This window comes from Schistocerca americana, chromosome 3, assembly GCF_021461395.2.
Source record: "Schistocerca americana isolate TAMUIC-IGC-003095 chromosome 3, iqSchAmer2.1, whole genome shotgun sequence".
Classification (NCBI taxonomy): domain Eukaryota; kingdom Metazoa; phylum Arthropoda; class Insecta; order Orthoptera; family Acrididae; genus Schistocerca; species Schistocerca americana.
In genome coordinates, this window is record NC_060121.1 from 719,890,393 (window position 1) to 719,914,399 (window position 24,007).

A 24,007-nucleotide genomic window follows, 5' to 3' on the forward strand; every position below is an offset into this window, starting at 1 on the left:
TACGAGGCCGTTTGGATCCAGCACGGCGTTCCGTACTACCCTCCTGAACCCAGCGATTCCATATTCTGCTAACAGTCATTGGATCTCGACCAACGCGAGCAGCAGTGTCGCGATACAATAAACCGCAATTGCAATAGGCTACAGTCCCACCTTTATCAAAGTCGGAAACGTGATGGTACGCATTTCTCCTCCTTACACGAGGCATCACAACATTGTTTCACCAGGCAACGTCGGTCAACTGCTGTTTGTGTATCAGAAATCGGTTGGAAACATTCCTCATGTCAGCATGTTGTAGGTGTCTCCAACATTGTGTGAATGCTCTGAAAAGCTAATCATTTGCATATCACAGCATCTTCTTCCGGCTGGTTAAATTTCGCTTCAGTGGCACGTCATCTTCGTGGTGTAGCTATTTTAATCGCCAGTAGTGTATAAATTATCAAAACAATGAAGACAATAACACTGTGTTGATTGTTGGGCTGTTCTCCACCCGAAGGGAATAGTATTGAAGTGCAGGATGACGAAATTTGCCAGTTGTCAACCTGCGTCACACCCACAAGAGGTGAATGACACGCCGCACTAACAGCACATTGACCGCATACGCCTTCCATGTAAAACTGACTCCGTCGAGTGGTGACAATCCTAATCTCCCAGTCCCTCTCCCCCAAAATTGTAGTAGTTGAAACATCTTTGGTGTTGCGCCAGAGGTTGTCTGGTGAAACAATGTTGTGAGGCCTCGTGTAAGGAGGAGAAATGCGTACCATCACGTTTCCGACTTTGATAAAGGTGGGACTGTAGCCTATCGCAATTGCGGTTTATTGTATCGCGACACTGCTGCTCGCGTTGTTCGAGATCCAATGACTGTTAGCAGAATATGGAATCGCTGGGTTCAGGAGGGTAATGCGGAACGCCGTGCTGGATCCAAACGGCCTCGTATCACTAGCAGTCGAGATGACAGGCATCTTATCCGCATGGCTGTTACGTCTGTTACGTCACTTTGCAGATTACCTGCCTTGTTCCTTTTGCGTCATGCTTATCAGTTTTCTTTGCGCTATTATAGCAAGGTCAAGACTGTTTTTCTTAAGATTAACTGTAACCCCCTGACTTACTTATTCTCTAGTGTTCTCCGTTTTATAAGAATATTGTTCATCAGCCTTTTGATAGCCTGACATTTCATTAGCACACTGTTTGGCACTTACTGTTTAGGCAACTTGCTTTAACGCTTTCTCTGCTTTTCATATCAATTTTTTATTTATTGGATATACATTAAAGTAAAATAGGGTTATTTCTACACATACTCGTGTGGTATAGGACAGATTAGCCATTATTTAATGTTTTCTTTATCAGGCACCTCATGTAGCGTTTTAGTCCATCCACCAAACAGAGTATGTAATACATCAGCAAAAATTATATTTTTTGGGTGATGCAACTCGCCAGTTGATTACGTCAAGTTCGTATTACTTGTCATTTGCCGTTTCTCGAACCTGCAGCCTGCGTCTTAATTACCTTTTTTGTCATTTTACAACTGTCCTGTTATCTGATTATGTGCCATCTCTGCCGTGCCTTGTCCAATCTGTTTATAAATTTGGTTGGCAGGTTTGTCAATTTGTGGGGAATTCCCCACACTGTGGGGAATTTCAATTCGATTCAGGATTCCGTGCGGAATGGCATTATATGGGGAATAACTGAGGATTTATTAATATATCGCAGCTGCTGTACCGATAATTTGATGATCGGTGAGTTTGTTTCTGGTGTTGATGATAATGATTTTCAAGACCCTAAGTCAGAAAGAGCTTCACAGGTAAGGTTTCAGGTACATTCCTTCACTAGGAACTAATGGGATAATGTATATGACATGTTGCGTTTACTTATACGGAAATGCTGCCCACAGAGGAAGATACTTGAAACTACAGCTTTATCTTTCCGATCCTTACGAGAGAGCTTCAGTAGTATTTTAGGCATCTTATTACTTTTTGTGACATTCAGAAACACTTTTCCGGGCTTACACATTTATTTCTACAACGTGGTATTACATATCAGTTTATCTTATATCTCACAACATAAATTTCAAAACAGTGTGCTACTTGAAGCGACTTTACGATTGCAGTGAAAGATTACTTAATAAAGTTGTCACAGGCATGACACCACATGGAAAACATTTTTGTGGCCTTTCGAATTACCTGAATTTCTGTCTTTCCTTGTAAATACTTAAATTTATGAATAATAAAATCATATTATGAACATCAAACAATGTAATCAATAGTTTCCTCAAGACAGGTCCAAGAAAACAAATATCCTGTTATGTGAGCAATCTGCAGGGAATCGGGAAATTTTTCTCCCCAAATTTGGATGTTTCACCTAGATTTTGCGGGAATGTGAAATATTGGCATTGGCGACGTTGAGGGTCGGCTACTGCCTTTGTTTGCTTGTCTGTTACTGCTGTAGTTAAGCGTTTGCCTCATCCTTTTTCAGTTATTTAAACTGTAAGTGGTTTGTTTTAAATTCACCCCCCTCCCCTTTCGTGAATCTAATCAACATCTTAAAAGGGACCTGAATATACGTTTAGTTTACTACTTTGCTTGTCCATTGTGGCGTAAAGCTCAGTATAGAATTAGTTATGGGCTTCTTGTGTTTTAACCAAATTTCAGGCTAATTCTAAAGCACCTTCACCAATTTAAAGTTTGCTGCAGAGTGGCCGACAGTTAAATTAGCTATCTTGTATGTGTTTCACTTCCTTTGTTTAACGCCATTAAAGATCTTTGTAGGTAAACATTTGGTTCTTTAAAATTCTAATTTGGCTTCATCATAGTTAGCGTTTTTTTTTTGTGTTTTAAGCCGCTTGTGAAACTGCTAGTTGTAATTATTGGCTTCATTATTTTGCGTTCCTGACCTGGAATTCTCTATTTATAATCTTGCTGCAACCTCCTGGTACTTTTAAATTATTTTTTTAGTCTCACTGTGATACGCGACAGGCCTTCATTATCCAGCTTAAGCCAATTGCGTGGTTGCCAAGAATAATTTTTTAATTACTCTTGACCTGTAACTGTGTTAAACTCCTCTACTGAACCTCCTTCTTACTTTAAATTATTTTGATTTACCGATGAAACAAACCCTTTATTGGTCTTTAATCCGATTTTGCAGTTGGTAAGTATAGTCAGTTAATTTCTTGAGTTTTCTGTTCACAAACAACGTCGCAGACGGTTGTCAGACTAGTAGCAGCTGCGGAGGAATAAAATTGATTGATAATTTCATTTGGAGCTTTCTATGTGGAGCGATCTTTATTGTTTCTTAATCACCACTTTACACCCATTCATCTGAATGACTAGATCTAGCTGCGCGTCTTTTCTCATTGTATAGATTTAAATTCGTTTCAGTAATAAATTGTTGTTGAATAATTTTTTTGTCCCAATACCTTTCCACTACGCAACAACCTACATAACGCTTCAGTCCCGTGACTTCAACTGCGATCGAAGCAGCAAGCAGACCTTCTGAGCAAGATGCAGGATGCATTTAAAAACCGAGTAGCTGCTCCATAATCTGCGGTTCTTCGCAGTCAGAGTTGGTGGTATCCACATGGAAGTGCCTGAGGCTACACTTGGATCTCAGTACTCAAGAACTTAGGCGGCTCAGTGTTATCCATGTGATTCAATTCTGTTCGTGTTCAGGTTAGAGGGTTTCCAAAGGGAAAGTTATTCTGAAACTGAGAAATTCACAATTATTTCCTTGCTGTATCTGCTGCTGTTTACAAGACTGCAGTGATCTTGAGAAAACTTCCTCCGTACACGTAGCTTGGCGCTGATGGAACAAGTCATGTAATGGATGGGTTTCCTGACAACCTGATTTGTTTTCTCCACTATGGCAGCTGTTTCACGCCGAATCCCTGGTAGCGTTATACCTATGAGCTAGCAGAGTACGACTACCGTGAGTTTTAAATAGTCTGACAGATGAAACCTATACCAAGCCTAATTGTCTGCAGCACTATAACATGTTGCTAATGTCCTCGTTCAGTGACTTGCTGTGAACAGAAGAAGAGCGTATAAACCCAAGGCACCTAAAATGTAACACGGATTCTTAGTGGCAAAATGGAAACTATCCGCAATCCTTTGGACACAGATGCATAAGAGCGAATAGCGCCTTGAACAGATAGGCCACGCTATGTTATTTTTAATCTTCGATGAGCCAAATAACATACATTAGCACAGAAATTTAAACAATGAATTCGCATTTTTAACCTGTGTGAATGAATTCCCTGTCTGGCTATTCACATACGGGCTTATTGCGTATTTTCTACATCCTTTTCCCCTGAATGTTTGGATGGTGGCTTTGATCCACGTGACGAATAATCTCTATTCCCAGCCCTTTCTATCTCCTGCTACTGTTTTCGTTATCAAAACAAATCTTGTATATATACCTACATGCCTCCAAATTTTATCCTCTAAAAGTCCAATCCCACCTGAAAATACTAAAGCTAGACATCGCTCCTACAGTCACCCTTGGCATTCTGGCGTCTTCCTTGAGCAGTAGTTAATGTTACTCTGTCAGGGAGCTGAGTGAAAGGTCAGGCACCGCGTGGAACGTATCGAGCCGGTCACGCTCGCCGTGATCAGACTCCACATCTGCACGCCACGCGCTGCCCGCCGCTACCTGCGTCTTCCGGATCGTAAACTGTGGCCACGCCTTCGTGCCACGGCGGTGCCGGTTCTCCTGACCAACGGCTATTCCTTACGTGCCGCCGTACAGCCTGCAACCCCTTGGCAGTTGGTTCTAACCACGGAGAATGTTACGCTGCGTGTCTCACTAGATGTATTAGTCAAGCGAATAAATAGGGCCAGACTGTTAGTCACTATTTCTGTAACATTATCTCGAAACATAGTTTCTCCCACAGCAAGAATAGCAAGCCAACGGTACCAGATACATTCTGCATCTATGTTTCAACGGTAACATTAGCTACAGCAATTTCCTTCCCCCTCTCATCTCATCTTCCTCCCTCCCTACCTGTTCCTCCGTCACCTACCTCTACCTCCTTCTCTTCCGTTTGCCTCCATCCTCTCTCTCTCCACCCTCTTCTCTCTGCCTCCTTCTCCTCCCCCAGCCTCCCGTTCCACCTCCTCTCCTCCCTCCCCTCCCTCACATTACTCCACTTCTTCCTTTATGTTCCACACGTCTATACGTGCCTTCCCTCACTTACACTCCCTCCCTCCCTTCCAGTTTCTCCCTCCCTTCCTCTCCGTCCCACAAAAACTCACTTCTTCCGGTCGCTTCCTCCACCTCCTCACACCTTCCTTTTTCCTTCGTATTCCCTCACCCCATCTTTCCTCCACTCGCTTCAGAATCATCACCTCCTTATCACCAATATCATCATCATCATCCTCATCCTCGTCGTCGTCGTTATTATTGTTGCTGTTGTTGCGGTTGTATGCCCGAAAACTGCTTTCATGTCGCCGTCCAAGCTACGTTAATAAGAACCTACTTACTCAGCCTCACTCTACAATTTTTATGTCTCACCCTTCCTTCTATATTGAATTTATTCTTTGATGCCTCAGTATATGGTTCAGAAATCTATGCCGGTCGTTGTGGCCGAGCGGTTCTAGGAGCTTCAGTCTGGAACCGCGCGACCGCTACGGTCGTAGGTTCGAATCCTGCCTCGAGCATGGATATGTGTGATGTCTATAGGTTGGTTAGGTTTAAGTAGTTGTAAGTTCTAGGGGACTGATGACCTCAGATGTTAAGTCCCATAGTGCTCAGAGCCATTTGAACCATTTGATCAGAAATCTATACCTCCTTTTAGGCACGTTGTGCCCTAAATTTATTTCCTCCTCAATTCGTCTCAGCGCCTTCTCTTAGTTACCCACGTTCCCAGTCAATCTTCAGCACCAATTATTATAATGTTCTGATCTCTTCTTGTATCTAATGATTATCGTCAACGTTTCATTTCTTTACAATGGTGCACGCCATACAAATATACTCGAAATAGGCTCCCTAACAGGAAGTTATGTCCATGTTTTGATCCGAAAATAAAAGAACTGACATACTATTTTTATAGTAGCATTTTAACCTAATTTTGTGAGCATCACCTTATTCAGGTTGACTACGTTCCATTATTCTTGTTGCACGTCTCATGATGTTCATCCATTTGTTTCTTTTAAACGCATTATCCACTCTATTCTAATGACCTTTCACGTCCTCTATGGTTTCTATCAGATTTACAGTGTCATCAGAAATCTGTTAAGATTCTATTTTTTCACCTGAGCTTTAATTTCCTCTAGAAAGGCTTTGCCAAGTTGCTAAAAACAAAAATTTAGGAAAAAAATAAATACACCTTCTTTTTCTGCCAATCGAAGATTAGGACTTTCCGCACTCCTTCTTACAGTAGTAATGTATTATGTTGAGGCATTGTCTGATGTGACATACGTAATACATGTTCTTCTCAATTCTGCTTTTGTTGGATTACATTTTCAGTCAAAGACTGTACCCTCACTTCTTTCCTCACTTCTTCATTTCTTTCTGAGTCTTGTCCTGAGCGCCCTTTCACTGATCTAAGGATGTTCATTTCTGATGCTTCAAGTTGTCTTAGGTGTTCTGATTCAGATGTCCAATTTGCGCTCCATACAGTACTGGGTATTTTCAGGACAATAAAATTTCATTTCAGCAACTCTTCTCATTTTACCCTTTAATGCTCTTCTTATTGTGCCACCTATACGTTGTTAGGTATTAATTTTCTTCTTTACGTCGTTTTCATCTCCAAACGTTACGCCACACACTGTTATCATGTTACCGATGATTGTCGTCTACTTTATGGGCTATTTTCCTAAAAGGCCCATTGTCTTTGTAGAATTTGTTGATATCTAGAGAGTATAATTCGTGCTTATGTTGTTTATTCTATATATCTCAATTTGTAACTTGTCTTCATTGGCTTGTGTAATTAACTTTTCATTGACAAAAAACTTTATATTTAGAATATCTTCTGTTCTAAGTCTTACAACTGGAGGTATTCTGTCCTGTCAGATCGTCAAGATAGATGCTGGACAGCGTAGATGACAACCCAGAGTCTTGCCTTACTCCCTAGATTATCTCTGTTTCTGATAACACTTGTTTGCCAGTTTGTATTATTATCTCGGTATTTTCATAAAAACCTGTATATTATTCTTAACACCAACTTGGTCGCATGAGATGTTAAGCTGACTGCTATAGTTTTCGCATTTACCTGCCCTTGCCATAATGGGAATTGTATATAATGGTAGGTAGCATCGCTCATAGATCCAACACACCAACTTCAATAGCCTTTTGGTTGCCATCCCCCCCCCCCCCCCCCACCACCACCTCCACCATTATTTTAGCAACTCTCCTGGAATTTTATCTGTTTGTCCTGCTTCATTTGATCTCGAGTTTCCCTCAGCTCTTTTACATTTCGCCTCTAATACTGGAGACTCGTCTTCCTTATCGACTCTTATTTCTTCATCTGTCAAGTCATTAGACAAGTAATCCCCCTCACAGGGGCATTCAGTTTACTCTTTCCACCTATCCGCTCTCTCCTGGATCACTCTTAATGTTATGACCCTTTCAATTTCACCGAAAGTTTTCTATATGCTGAATCCGTCTTTTCCAATGTTCAAATGTCGAAATATGTTTGAATGCCTAAGGGACCAAACTGCTGCGGTCATCGTTCCCTACACTTACACACCACTTAAACTAACTTATGCTAAGAAAAATACACACACCCATGTTCGAGGGAGGACTCAAACCTCCGGCGAGAAGGGCCGTCCTTTCAACGACCATTTATTTTCAGATTTCTTCACTTTTTTTCATGTATAAGTGATTTGGGTTTATGTATTCCTGAATATTTCCTTTTTTCTGCTTTCATCGTCCAACTGAATACTTCTTCTGTTACCCAATGTTTCTTCGGAATTACCTTCTGTGTAATTGGTTCTGACCGTCCAAAATGTGAGGTTGCCATTTGCAGAGATGTCCATTCCACGTCAAGTGAACTGCCTACTATAATATTCCTTACCTGCGTATCCACATACATTTCCAACTTCAAACACGTCTTATCATATCTCAGTACTTCAATACACCACTTGCTTACATAGTGATTCTTTCGTACAATTCTCTGTACTAACATATGACCTGAGCCTTTATCTCCTCGTGGAAATGCTTTGCTGTCTAGTATCTTATTTCGAAATCTCTGTCTGGCCGTGATGCAATCCAGCTGGACTCTACCCCTGTCTTTTGAAGTATATCCATGCGTCGGAGTATTCGTTATTGCATTCTGAAATTTACCTCCAAATTCAGTTAGCCTTAATCCTCTCGCATTCCTACTGCCTAGCCTGTATTATCCCATAAGCCTTCGTTCTGTTCTTTCTCCAATGACCGCTTTCCATTCCTCTTTCCATTCCTCATCATTATTAAATTATCGTCTCATTTTACGTACTGAATTAATCGATAAATATACTTATGTACACTACTTTCTATGTGTCTTTATCTGCTTGCGAAGTCTGCATGTATACCTGAACTATTGTTGTCGGCATTAAGTTGCTGTTAAATCTGGTGATAACAACTTTATCACTGAACTGTTCACAGTAGCTCACTCTCAACCCCTGCTTTGCTATTCATAGCGAATCCTACTCCCTTTGCGCCATCTTATACTAATACTGAGATTACCCTGTGTTCGTCTGATCACAAATCCTTAACTTATTTCCGATTCTCTGACTCCACCACGTCTACATTGAGCCTTTGCATTTCCCTTTTCATATTTTCTAACTTCCCTACATCGTTCAAAACGTCTAACATTCCTTCTGACAGTCCTTGCTCCGATTCATAGAATGTTATGCCCTCGTTGGATGTTAAGTCTTTTTCTCATTGTCACCACCCTCCACCACCCTGGCCAGTGGCTTCCCCCAGTTTAGAATAGGGGATTAAACGGGAATATTTAGCCAATGATGAGATTGGAGGGATCATAATGACACCTTTTCAATTAAAAGCCACATTCCCTTGGCTACACGTTATGTATCTTTAATGCAGAGGTTTCCATTGCCTTTCGCATCCTCAATTCGTCAGTCACTGCTGATTCTTCCGCTTTTTCTGGGGCAGTTTCCTAACCTAAAGGCAAAAGAGTGCTCTGACACTCTGTCCCGTCCTTCGTCCTTTTTGACAGGGACTTTGGCTGAACGAGGTTGACTTCTTATGCCATAAGTCTTCGGTTTTCATTGCTAATAATATATAGTTGAAATTTAAGCAGTGGCTGTGTTCGAACCCAGGATCCATACTATTTCGATTACCAATCAACGACACTGACCCTAGACCACGGGTTCCGTGTTCAACTATACATCTTATAAGAAAAATTCAGAAGACTTATATCCATATAATTAATTTTAACTTCCAGAATGAGATTTTCACTCTGCAGCGGAGTGTGCGCTGATATGAAACTTCCTGGCAGATTAAAACTGTGTGCCCGACCGAGACTCGAACTCGGGACCTTTGCCTTTCGCGGGCAAGTGCTCTACCAACTTTTTTTTTTTTTTTTTTTTTTTTTTTTTTTTTTTTTTTCCGACCGAGACTCGAACTCGGGACCTTTGCCTTTCGCGGGCAAGTGCTCTACCATCTTTTTTTTTTTCTTTTACCAACTTTTTTTTATTATTTTTTTTATCTTTTTTTTTTTAAGAAAACAAATAAAAGCCTCTTGGGTATGAAAATAAAAGACGACGTTCTTCATAAATAACACAATATCCTTTGAAAACGTAAAACATAAAAGGTAGCTATATTTCCGCAACGGCCTTCTTTTGTATTTGTATGTTTTTTTGGTAACATAAATGAGTGTACAGTCTCACCATCAGCAGCATTTCTTTTTTTATTTTATTTTTTTTTTATTTTTATTTTTATTTATTTATTTATTTATTTATTTATTTATTTATTTTTTTTTTTTTGGAGCACAAGAGAAAGACAACAAATAGGCTGCAGATAGAGAGCTAGTTGTGAAAGGGATAAACACGTGTAAGGAGAAAAAAAAAAAACTTAGAAGAGGAGGAGGAAAGAGAACTGAAATAAAATAGGAATACTTTCCGCGCCATGCTCCACTTTGGCGCGCCAGCAGAACAAAATGCATTCTATCATTGACCATTGAAGGGGAACGTGGGGTCGTCCAGCCTTGGCTGGCACGGTTCGTTAAGATTCCAGCTTTGAGGCGGGTTGGTGAAAATGCTCTGTAAATAGTTCGCGAAAGTGGCCCGATAGTGTCGATGCCGGCGAAGGGTGTGGTGATACACTTGGAGGCGTGTCCAAAAGTCCGCCGGATCGACGATGTCGTCTCGGAAGAGGTAGTCGACAGCCATGCCACTGATCCATGTGATGGCGTGCCACTTAGCCGATGGAAAGTAGGTCGTGTCGGGATATATCATCATAGTGGGTGAAACGTGATGTGGTGGTACTCGGAGGTAGAAAGCCACAATCTTCTGTACGAGGGTCCAGACAGCTGCTGCTGGCCCACACTCAAAACGATGTAAATCTGTATCTTCGACATTGCACTTGAGGCACAGGGGTGAGTCCACCAGTGCGATGCGATGCAGTTTCTGTCTTGTAGTATACTTGCCGTTGACGAGAAGGTACCACATAGAGGTGGTGTCAGTGGTGTGATATGGTTGGTGGATCGTTTTCCAAACTGTAGGCCATGAAACCTGGGGGTGACGTGTTTCGACGGGGTTGCGGGGTGGAGACTTTCGGAGAAGGCGGTAGATGTCGCGGGTGGTCGTCTTCCTGGTCCTGGGGAGCTCGGTGCATACGTAACTGTACTCCAAAAAGAAACGGCCGATATGTGACATCGGAGGTGGGGTGTGTGCCAAAGACGTCGGTGGGCGTCTCGAAACAGGCGCGAGCTCGGTGGTCAACATTCCAGTAAAACTAGCATTTTGGCTTTTCCATAACCGGAGCATAGTATTGGTGTAAAGTGCCGTTGTCCTGGCTCTCACATTAACCAGATCGAGGCCACCGTCCCGCTTCGGTAAGGTGAGAGCTTCATACTGGACTTTGAAGATGTGTCCAGAACAAATGAAATAGCCGAATGCCGCCTGTAACCTGGCCGCCATTGTCGCAGTGATGGGCAGAATCTGCGCTATATGGGGTATCCGAGCTGCCAGATGGGTATTGACGAAGGTGACTCTCTGGCACATATTCAGCGGGCGTAGTATGTGATTTTGTATGTTGGCCCGGATGCGTTGCAGCAGCGCACGAAAATTGATCGCCGAGGTGCGGCGAATGTCTCGCGTGTACACCAATCCGAGACAACGAATGGTGTCTACCAGTTGAAATGGAGCTACGCTGTCTGCGGGAAGGCCGCGGCCGATCTTCATGGCGCATGATTTTGCCACGTTCATAGCGCTCCCTGCCCCTGCACTGTAACGGGTAATCCACTGCATCGCAGCTTGTACTTCAGCCGCTGAACGTACGACGAGGGCCAAGTCGTCCGCGTAAGCTCGGCAGCGGAACATATGATCCCGGAGTGGAATACCTGTCAAACGTCGCCGTAATCCGCAAATGAGTGGTTCCATCGCAATGGCATAAAGTACCGTCGACAAAGGGCAACCCTGCCGAACTGAGCGTTCAATCCGTATAGGTTCTGTAAGTCTGCCGTTGACGAGAAGTCTGGACGTTGCTCCACGAAGGAGCCGCATAATCACTTGCGTGAACGTCGGGGGAATCGCCATTCGGTCCATCACTGCGTTGAGGAATGCATGATTGACGCGGTCAAACGCTTGTTTGAAGTCGATGGAGATTAAAGCGCCTGGCAGTCGCGAGTGTGTTGCCACAGCGATCACATCTCGATATTCACTGAGGGCCGTCTGTATATTACGATCGCCGCCTAAGGATGTTTGTTCGTGGGAGACAATGTCCCGTAATACATGTTTGAGTCGCACTGCCAGAAGGCGTGTGAAAATCTTGAAGTCCGAATTGAGTAACGTGATCGGCCGATAACTGTCGAGTCGTGTTCCTCCTGCGGGTTTCGGGACTGGTACAAGTAAGCCTTCCATGAACATTGGTGGCGGGTTCGCCGCGCCGGACAAAAGTTCCCAGTACATGTCCCTCCATCGTGGCATCATCAAATCTTGGGAGGTTCTGTAAAATTCGAGAGGTAAACCGTCCGGGCCGGGAGATCGATTCAGAGACCCCTTGGCCACAGCGCCCTGGACGTCGTCGGTGGTCACTTCAGCAGTCAGGAGGGTTGCAGCTGCTGCGTTTAGAGTACCAAGTGTCTCATGGGCAACCTCAGCAATGGCCTCTGCACCGGCAGGTACTTCTTGATAGAAAAGTCTATAATGCGTTGTGAATGCATCCGCAATGGTAGCTTGCGAAGTCAGCCGTCGTCCATCAGGTAAGTCTAAAGTTGTCATTAAAGCCTGTCGGCGTTGACGAACATTTTGAACAATATGATGCATAGAAGGTTCTTCACCATTAATCCTGTCTTGGCTGCGGGCTCGTACAATGGCTCCCTCTAGACGGCATCTGGTCAAGGATAGAATCTTTGCCTTGATGCGTTGAGCTTCTTTGAGGCGATCCGGGGATGGAGGATGATCCATGAGTTCACGTAGAGCGCTATAGTAGAAATCAGTTGTATGGTGATTCCACCTGGCTTTTGCTCTGCCATAGTGTGTCAATGTGCGTCGGATGGCCGGTTTGGCACACCACTGCAATGTGGTCTCGTAACGCATAATGCGTTGAACACAGGTGTGCCACGTGTCGGTGACCTGTTGTCGACATTCAGGGTCCCGCAGTAGCGCGACATTGAGTTTCCAGGGTCCTGCACTGCGCCATATAGATTGTCGACGTAGGTTCATGGTACAGATATAGATGTCATGATCCGAAAAGGCAGACGGCCAAAGTTCCGCGTCGAGGAGTACTGATTTTAGAGCGTTAGAGATGTATATTCTATCAAGTCGGCTGGCGGAGTGGCTCGTGATGTGTGTATACCCCGGGCGGTCGCCGTGTATCACTCGCCAAGTGTCGAGGAGACGAAGGCGGCGGACGAGGAAGCGAAGTTCGGGACATGTGGTGAAATGGGGGTATTGGTCTGTGCGCTCGAGAACACAGTTGAAATCTCCACCTACGATGAGATGATCATATCGACCGAGGAATAAAGGCGTGATATCTTCTGCGTAGAACTGGGAGCGATCCCTCCGTTTATCAGTGCCAGATGGGGCGTAGAGATTTATGATTTTGAGTCCTTCAACTGTTATGGCCACCCCTCGCGCTGTTGGGAGGTATGCGACATCGGAAACTGCAATTCCTTCTCGGAGGAGGATGGCTGCGCCTGTGTGTTCCGTAGCTGCAGGGGGGGCGTACGTCTCATATCCATAACACCCAGTCCAAGTCGCTGTCCTCAGTTCTTGTAACAGGGCGATGTCGATGTCCGCTGCTCTTAGCGTGTCACGGAGCAGTTGAAGTTTAGCATGGGAGCCGATATTATTAGTATTGATAGTAGCTATTCGGTACGCCTGATGGGAGATCCGTGCTGTTGATAGGGTCGTAGCTGGTGAAGATTGTTGTAGTGGATGCTGGAAGTCCATAGAAGTCGCAGGATTCGCCGTAGAAACTTCCCCCATTTTAGTTTTGGTCGAACGGAGAAACAGATCTCATTTCCGCATCAGATGGAGGTGGGAAATCCGTGTCATCCGCCCATGAAAGGTGTCCGACAGGTTTGACATCGGCGAGAGGTGGCAGCGCTAGCCGAGTCGGCTCAATGGCGTCGGTGACAACAGGCGTGCTATGTTCCATGGCTTCTGGGCGCGGGGCTTGCGCACGATCTCTGTCGGACGGTTCACCGTCTTGTGGATGACGCGTCTCCGTGGCAGAGGAGAAAGTGTTATCGTGTTCTCCGTCGGAGTGATGTGGCATTTCTTCGTCCTGCGGAGGGGGCTCAATGGTCGATTCTGATGTCTTGCGGCGTTTTTTTCGTCGTTTGGGCGACTTCTGCTTGCGGCAATGAGTTTCGGTGTCTGAGGAAGGAAGAGATTCACGTCGTTCCGGTACAAAAGCCGCGGGTGCTATGATGCGGTCTTCATTCTCCAGAACACTCTCATTGGTATCCTTGGGATCTTCTAGCGTGCGTGTGTCCGGCTGTTGGACATGTTCACGGGCGGCATCGCCGGTGTCAAGGTGCTGGGACGCCTCCGGGTGTATCGGACCAGAGAGACGCTCGTGAACGGCGCCTTGTGAGGGCTGGACGTGCAGTGTCGCCGCATAGGTGACTGGAAGGGTGGTCGTGGTTCTGTCGGTGTTCGTATCGTCGGGCCTTAGTTGTGTGATGCGGCGTTGCAGGCATTCATTACGGACGTGGCCTTCTTGGCCACAACCGGAACATGTTCGAGCTTGTCCGTCGTAAATGACTACCGCACGGCAGCCGCCGATAGAAATGTACGATGGAACGTGCCGTTTGAGATCGATTCGGACTTGTCTCACACCATTAAGCACCGGATACGTCGTAAACTGTGCCCATGTCTCGGCTACGTGGCTCTGGACTTTTCCGAACGGACTTAGCGCCGCGATGACTTCATCTTCAGCCACCTCGAAAGGCAGTTCGAATACACGGATCGTCCGAAGGCCAAGTCCTGCATGGTCGACATCCACAGGCCCGACGTTTCCGTCGGAATGCCGAAATTTTAGTCCATGTCGCGTCCTTTGAATGATCTCGTTGCAGGCAGCGTCGGAAGTCATCTTAACATAAACGACGCTGCTAATGATCGATAGGTGTATGCCGATGAGTTCGTCACGCGGGATCTTCACGTCTTCGCGTAGGAAGCGTTCGACGGCCAGTGCTTTGGGTCGTGCGTATTCGTTTGAGAAGGTGAACTTAAGAGTGTTCTTCCTGTAAGAGTTGGCCATTACAGCTTGTTCGACTGAGAAGCGCTTTGACGAGGAAGTAAACAAAACACTCCGCGCGCGCAGCGGCGTGGACGGCCGAGCGCGGTGCGCACTGCTGCCCTGCCGAACGCAGACTGCAACTGAGCTACCGAAGCACGACTCACGCCCGGTACTCACAGCTTTACTTCTGCCAGTACCTCGTCTCCTACCTTCCAAACTTTACAGAAGCTCTCCTGCGAACCATGCAGAACTAGCACTCCTGAAAGAAAGGATACTGCGGAGACATGGCTTAGCCACAGCCTGGGGGATGTTTCCAGAATGAGATTTTCACTCTGCAGCGGAGTGTGCGCTGATATGAAACTTCCTGGCAGATTAAAACTAACACAGTTTTAATCTGCCAGGAAGTTTCATATCAGCGCACACTCCGCTGCAGAGTGAAAATCTCATTCTGGAAACATCCCCCAGGCTGTGGCTAAGCCATGTCTCCGCAGTATCCTTTCTTTCAGGAGTGCTAGTTCTGCATGGTTCGCAGGAGAGCTTCTGTAAAGTTTGGAAGGTAGGAGACGAGGTACTGGCAGAAGTAAAGCTGTGAGTACCGGGCGTGAGTCGTGCTTCGGTAGCTCAGTTGGTAGAGCACTTGCCCGCGAAAGGCAAAGGTCCCGAGTTCGAGTCTCGGTCGGGCACACAGTTTTAATCTGCCAGGAAGTTTCAATTTTAACTTGTTCCTTTTAAAACAATAAGACAAATTTAGTGCATCTCAATTTCCTGGTATTCTATCTGCACATCAAGACTTGCTATAGACGTGAAGCGTTCTGAATCTGAGATATGTTCCTTCACATATTACCAATTCTCAGCTAATTCCATCTAATCCAGATGTTTTTCTATCTACCGTTTTCTTGAATGCCTGTTTTAATTCTGTCACATTTGTTACTTCTGTCCCGTCCTTTGATTTCTTTCTGTTAGTTTTTCTGCCATAATTTCTTCCAGTGATTTACCCGGTCTTCTGAAGGCATGATATTTGTATTTTCAGTATCCGTAACGGCTCTTTTTTGCTTGTGATCAGTTTATATGATATTTCCTGATTACCATGAAAGCTATTTTCAACACTTCTTCCAAATGTATCCCATAAGGATTTATATTCCTGTCTTAAATTTTTTTGGTTTCATTCCTCATTTTGTTATATATCTCTTTAGCTTCCTCAACCTGTTACTGCAAGAACACTCTACACGCTTTATTTTTCTTTTTATGGTTTCATCTGTCTCTTTGTTCCAAATTTTGAAGTCCCCTTTTCTATTCATTTTACGTTTTTCACCTAGTACTTCTTTAGCAACCAATATTACGCTCTAAGCTAAAAGAAAACGACGCACTAGGATAGGCTTATACAAATTGGTTACAAATCGAGGTTTACACAAGTAACGACGGAAAAAGCGAAATTGTAAACTCTGGCGGCCAATGGATGAATGTGTAACGCTGCAGCGCAATTTCACCACGTAGGGAGGGTAGTGTACAGGAACATTTCGATACCAGGGCGAATTTCATTTCTTGTACTCAGATGGTCAGTAACTATGCCTGGCAGACAGGCGAGTGAACAATACATGCAAAAGTCACCATTTGAGAGAGGACGTGTTGTTCGGCCCAAAGGAGCCATTTGGAGTAATCGGCGAATCACACGACATCTAAACAGGGGTAATGTCTTCATTTATTCGACGAATGGCCGAACACAACGTCAAGAAGAGTGCGGTCGACCTAGAATGTCAACTGAATGTGAGCATCGAGCAATCGTCTGAGACACACTTCATCACTGTAATCAAATGGTTCAAATGGCTCTGAGCACTATGGGACTCAACATCTTAGGTCATAAGTCCCCTAGAAAACTACTTAAACCTAACTAACCTAAGGACATCACACACACACCCATGCCTGAGGCAGGATTCGAACCTGCGACAGTAGCGGTCCCGCGGTTCCGGACTGCAGCGCCAGAACCGCACGGCCACCGCGGACGGCATCACTGTAATCGATTCGACGTGCTACTGGTTCTCCAGTAGCCACAAGGACCTTTAATCGGCTGTTCACGGAAAGGGGGCTGAGCTCATGGCGCCCCTTGCGCCCACTGCCATTGATCTCTGTACTCCAACAAGCTCGTCTGATGTGGTATTGGGCACATTTGGCCTGTAATCGCATTGGCTGGAGTTGCATTCTCTTCAGCGATGAGTCTCGCTTCGAAGTGAGCCCCGATGACCAGAGAAGACAGAGATACAGTACCAGCTTGACTGTCGCCCACCATACGGCTCGACATCCAGGAGTGACGGTCTGGGATGCCATTTCATTTCATAGCAAGACCACTTGGCACACTTAAACCACAGTGTCAAGTCGAGGGTATCGTAAGCCGCCATTTTGCTGCCCTCCATGGCAAACTATTCGTGGCTTACATTTCTACAAGGTTACGTCCACTGGCGCACGACGAGAGATTTTACTGCTTGCTTTCGTCCTTACCAAACTCTACCTCTACCAACCAGGTCGTCGAATTTATACCCAGTCGGGAACGTCTGGAGCTATGCGGGAAGAGCTCGGTATTTTAGCGATCTAACACTATCAATGCCAAGCCGAATAACAGCTTCCATAAGGGTGAGATCTAGGTCAACGCGTTCTTGACTTGCTCAATTTGTGAAGCTCTTTCTCCTCAATAAATCATCCAATTTTTCTCAAATGTTAATCATTTGTTTGTTAGTATATGTGTACCACATCTACCGATGTAATTTCCATTTGGGAAATTCCTTCGTAATGTGTGTGTGTGTGTGTGTGTGTGTGTTGGTTCAAATGGCTCTGAGCACTATGGGACTCAACTGCTGAGGTCATTAGTCCCCTAGAACTTAGAACTAGTTAAACCTAACTAACCTAAGGACATCACAAACATCCATGCCCGAGGCAGGATTCGAACCTGCGACCGTAGCGGTCTTGCGGTTCCAGACTGCAGCGCCTTTAACCGCACGACCACTTCGGCCGGCTGTGTGTGTGTGTGTTTGGTCTTGCAGTGCGTGATGTTTTTGATGTTTGTCCGTTATTCACATCAGCCTTCACTTGATAAACTTTTTTTGCAATAACTTAGTTAACCCGCACTGACACAGATCTCATAAGATCTGTTTTAGGGGTAGATGCACATTAAAAGTTTTGTTTGGCTTTCTTTGATGTTTCCTCTTGTTCCATTATTTCCCATCTTCTCCACAGCAAGATCTTTGATTTAACATGATCATGTTCCGTACTCAAGTTTCTTCCCATATATTCTTACGTGTGTGTCACTGTAGAAGCTAGACTTTTCGTGCGGCTCCCCCCGTCGGAGGTTCGAGTACTCCCTCGGGCATGGGTGTGTGTGTTGTCCATAGCCGAAGTTAGTTTAAGTTAGATTAAGTAGTGTGTAGGATCAGCAGTTTGGTCCAATCAGACCTTACCAAAAATTTCCAAAAATTTTTATTTACTATTTTGTAATGTATGAGAGATCTGTAGCTTCATTCAGGTCATGTGTAACTGTATATTCGTATCTTTCATTTTAATAAAGGTATCGGTTACTCTCAGTCCATTAAGAGCGACAGACTCTCTCAGTTTTATTCCATTGCCATTCATTAACGTCACATTGCGGATTAACTGGTGGATAGAATCTTTACCTATTCTTGAATTTATCCATGCTGTGAAAATCACATGGTCTGTACTGTTTATTCTATTTAGATGTTTCTGCAATTTGTGTTAGTACTGCTTTGTTACTTCTTTCTTTTCTTCCTCTAGTGCTGGGTTCTTATAACTCTTCGCTATTCTTCAGCATATTTCAGCTTTATTGTGTTGATACTTTCATTTTCTAGCATACTGCCGTACGGCACCTTCTCATTTTTTATCAATATTGACTCTTAACTACGTGCTCTTTGATCATGTACTGCTCTACTCTATAGGCTAGGATAAACTTCTAGATATTTAGTACCTTTTGTAGAGGATTTTTCGACGAACATTGAAAGTGTCAGGATGCGCTGTATTAAAAATGTCCGAGTTTCCCAAGTGATTTATTATTTCCAGCTACAGTGCCCCCATTCCTCTCGGTCTGCATCAGGAGGTCCCGCAATGCTGAAGACATCACTTTGCTCTCTGTGAAATGGCTTGGCGTGGAATGGCTGCCTCAGCGACCCGTGCAACGCCCTGCGGTGTGTCGGCCTCGTATGCTTGTATGGCCGTGGAGTTGTGGTGACGTCAAGGTGTGCCGGTGGTCAACTCAGTGGTTGGTCTCTGTCTCTGCCATCTCAGCGCTGCCCACTTCTGGGAGCTGCAAGGTGGCCCATGGCATACTTCCTCCCCAGCATGGCTAAGAATGCGGCGACAACAAGCACCCACGGTCCAGTGTCCGAATCTGCGGCTCGCGCCTACGGCTGTCTCCAGTGTGTGTTCGGGGCCGACAAGACTGCCCGCGGTAGTGAGCCGTGGTGAGGTCCACAGCTGGGTGGCTGTAGACTCCACGTTGGTCTCAGAAGGTCGAACCAGCGACCTGCCATGGACTTGAATGCTGGTGCCCCATCTGCTGCTGCGTGTAGCCGGTGGTGTGGCATGCCCCATCGTCCAGGAGAGCTGTCACACTAGAATGCCTTGGTAGTGAACCAGCACCTATTTATACATGGCTATGCGCCTCGGTTTCGTACCCGTCGTCTAGGGGTAGCGTCTTTGATTCATAATGAAAAACGTCTTCGGTCCCGGGTTCGATCCCCACCACTGCCTAAATTTTAATAAATAATGTGCATTGACGGCCGAAGACTTCCGGCATAAGAAGTCAACCTCATTCAGCCAACGGTCTTGTCAAAGAGGGCGGAGGAGCAGATAGAGGTTCAGGGCACTCTCTTGTCCTAGGGGTGGGAAATTGCCCCTAAAGGCGGACGAATCAGCAATGATCAACGACATGAGGATGCAGAAGGCAATGGAAACCACTGTATTAAAGACACGTAACGTGTATCCACAGGACATGTGGCCTGTATTTGAAGAAGTGTCATGATGATCTCTCCATTGGCAAAAGATTCTGGAATAGTCCCCCATTCGGATCTCCGGGAGGGGACTGCCAAGGTGGAGGTTACCATGAGAAAAAGATTGAATAATCAACGAAAGGATAACGTTCTACGAGTCGGGGCGTGGAATGTCAGAAGCTTGAATGTGGTAGGGAAACTAGAAAATCTGAAAAGGGAAATGTAGCGCGTCTTTCCGCCTCGGTCACGAACATGAAAGCTGTAGCTACTGTGACAGCAGACAGTTAGGTTGATGTGGAATGGACATCACTAAATAAAAGCAGTCACAGAAATTAGCTAAACGAACATAGGTACAAATTAATTAACTAATAATAAACCTTGGGTGAACAAAATTGATCGACGAAAGAAGGAAACAAAAAAATGTTCGTGAAAATTCAGAAACGCAGAAATATGTTACTTACGAAAGAAACAAACAAAAAGTGAAGGAAGCGTTAGAGAAACATCTACAAGAAAATGTAAAGAAATGTAAAATGATGTGGTCGCCGGAAAGCCAATTCAGCATACGGAAAAGTCAAAACGACCTTTGTCCAAACTAAAAGCAAGAGCGTAAACATTGAAAGTGAAATGAGAATTCCACTGCTAATCGCAGAGAGGATAGCAGATAGTTGAAGATAGTTTATTGAAGGAGGAAATATTGTAGGTGACATGGTTGTGGAAGAAATAGGATGCAATATGGAAGATAGAGGGTGCCCAGTATTATATGCAGGTTTCAATGAATCCTATGTGATGAAAAGAATTCGGACACCTCAGTGCAATGTGAAATGGACCACTGAATGTCACGAGGGGCGGACCTCGCACAAAAGGAATTGCGGAACATTTTGTAGTCAGTAGAGAAGAGAAGCAGTAACAGCCAAAGTATCTAGCATTGCCAGTTTCGAGAAGTGTCATGCCACAGGGACTAATTTTTGTAGTTGATACAGAACCATTATAGTATCCTAGAGAAGTGACAGTTATCCATTATTTCTAGAAGAGTATGAGAATTCTGTAATGAAAAGAATCTCTCTCTCTGTCTGTCTGTCTGTCTCTCTCTCTCTCTCTCTCTCTCTCTCTCTCTCTCTCTCTCTCTCTCTCTCACACACACACACACACACACACACACACACACACACACACATTGAAAAAACACGTTTTCGTAGCTATGGTTTTATGGAGGGTATTGATTACATTTGATAATAAAAAACGCAGAGTGGGAAAACGTCGTAAAGACATGGGTGACAAAGCATTTCAAAAATAATTGCTGATGCTCTTATCACATTGGTCCTCTAACAGTATAATTAGTAACAGTGCCACGTGGTATAGTATTGACGGAGAATCCTGCCCAAAAAATTCTTAGAGAAAGGAAGATATTATAAAAAGAAGCTCACACAAATAATAACAATGTCTGCTATATTATTCTCAAATTACACAAAACTGACGTAAATGATGTAAAACAGGTACATTGTTAATATAATGGCGAATGCATCGAGCCATATTGTCGAACGATTATCATTGTAACTGCGTTTAGAATTATATACCGCAGAACTTATTCTTGATGTGAAGTCTGAAACGAAATGATGTTCAAGCTGTCCAGACACAAAGACATTAAAGTTTAAGTTTTGTGCTTATTCTTTTTATTTATCAATTTCTTTCCTCGTCAGGAACCACTACCCTAAGTCGATGAGGAGGTCTGTGTGTCTCAGTGACCCACGAGCTTTGCTGGTGGGAACTATGCTCCTGGTAGGTTGGTCAGTAGGTGAGAGAATAGACAAAGAATAGTCCTCCTAAGGGCCTCGCACCTTGGAGACTGTGAGCCACAGCCACATGGATAGTTAGTTAAGTCTTTCATTGCTTCCACTTTCTTGCATCAGATTTCTTCCATTTTCATTTCTATCGGTGCCTCTTGGCCGACTGATGGTGTTTTGACCCCAACGATGTAAGGTTTTAAGGCACAAGTGTATTTAATTTTTATCTTCTGGTCCATGGGTGAGGAAGGCCTCTTGAGCTGTGTCGGAGGCACAATTCCTGAACCTCCAAATTGGGCGTTATGCGACAACGCCAGTAACAGAACCATAAACGTTTACATAATCACAAGCCTCAAAATAAGCCTCAGACAATAAGTGGAAATCATCGACGATGACCAGGCAAGAAAAAGGTTATCAATTACAGAATAAAAGACGTACTCAAATTTGCCTTATGGAATGTACTGAGTCTGGAGATAAATCAGACTTAACATAATAAAATACTCTGATTATAGTATCAAAGTGATTAGAGAAACCAAAATGAAATTGAAAGTGTAGCGAAACCACTACTTAAGATGGGAAAAGGTTAGCTTCAGTGTAATATTTCGGAGTGCACAAGTTACAAGCAGGCATAGGCCTGTTGGCAGTATGTTATGCTGACCAGCGGTTGCGAAGTAGAATGGAGGCCACAGGGCTGTCGAACTGCTGAAAAGATAAACACAGTGGTTTGCATGGCGCAAGCTACAGGCAGAAGGGGCCCACTGCCCAACCTAGGTGTTATGAGTATGTGACTCGAAGCGCCGCATTAGCAAAACCGAGGCGCATTTTTTTCTTTTTTTGGTCATCAGTCTACTGACTGGTTTGATGCGGCCCGCCACGAATTCCTTTCCTGTGCGAACCTCTTCATCTCAGAGTTGCACTTGCAACCTACTTCCTCAATTATTTGCTTGACGTATTGCAATCTCTGTCTTCCTCTACAGTTTTTGCCCTCTACAGCTCCCTCTAGTACCATGGAAGTCATTCCCTCATGTCTTAGCAGATGTCCTATCATCCTGTCCCTTCTCCTTATCAGTGTTTTCCACATATTTCTTTCCTCTCCGATTCTGAGTAGAACCTCCTCATTCCTTACCTTATCAGTCCACCTAATTTTCAACATTCGTCTATAGCACCACATCTCAAATGCTTCGATTCTCTTCTGTTCCGGTTTTCCCACAGACCATGTTTCACTACCATACAATGCTGTACTCCAGACGTACATCCTCAGAAATGTCTTCCTCAAATTAAGGCCGGTATTTGATATTAGTAGACTTCTATTGGCCAGAAATTCCTTTTTTGCCATAACGAGTCTGCTTTTGATGTCCTCTTTGCTCCGTCCGTCATTGGTTATTTTACTGCCTAGGTAGCAGAATTCTTTAACTTCATTGACGTCGTGACCTTCAGTCCTGATGTTAAGTTTCTCGCTGTTCTCATTTCTACTACTTCTCATTACCTTCGTCTTTCTCCGATTTACTCTCAAACCTTACTGTGTACTCATTAGACTGTTCATTCCGTTCAGCAGATAATTTAATTCTTCTTCACTTTCACTCAGGATAGCAATGTCATCGGCGAATCGTATCATTGATATCCTTTCACCTTGTATTTTAATTCCACTCCTGAACCTTTCTTTTATTTCCATCATTGCTTCCTCGATGTACAGATTGAAGAGTAGGGGCGAAAGGCTACAGCCTTGTATTACACCCTTCTTAATACGAGCACTTCGTTCTTGATCGTCCGCTCTTATTATTCCCTATTGGTTGTTGTACATATTGTATATGACCCGTCTCTCCCTATAGCTTACCCATACTTTTTTCAGAATCTCGAACAGCTTGTACCATTTTATATTGTCGAACGCTTTTTCCAGGTCGACAAATCCTATCAAAGTGTCTTGATTTTTCTTTAGCCTTGCTTCCATTCTTAGCCGTAACGTCAGAATTGCGTCTCTCGTCCCTTTACTTTTCCTAAAGCCCAACTTATCGTCACCTAGCGCATTCTCAATTTTCTTTTCCATTCTTCTGTATATTATTCTTGTAAGCAGCTTCGATGCATGAGCTGTTAAGCTGATCGTGCGATAATTCTCGCACTTGTCAGCTCTTGCCGTCTTCGGAATTGTGTGGATGATGCTTTTCCGAAAGTCAGATGGTATATCGCCAGACTCATATATTCTACACACCAACGTGAATAGTCGTTTTGTTGCCACTTCCCGCAATGATTTTAGAAATTCTGGTGGAATGTTATCTATCCCTTCTTCCTTATTTGACCGTAAGTCCTTTAAAGCTCTTTTAAATTCCGATTCTAATACTGGATCCCCTATCTCTTCTAAATCGACTCCAGTTTCTTCTTCTATCACATCAGACAAATCTT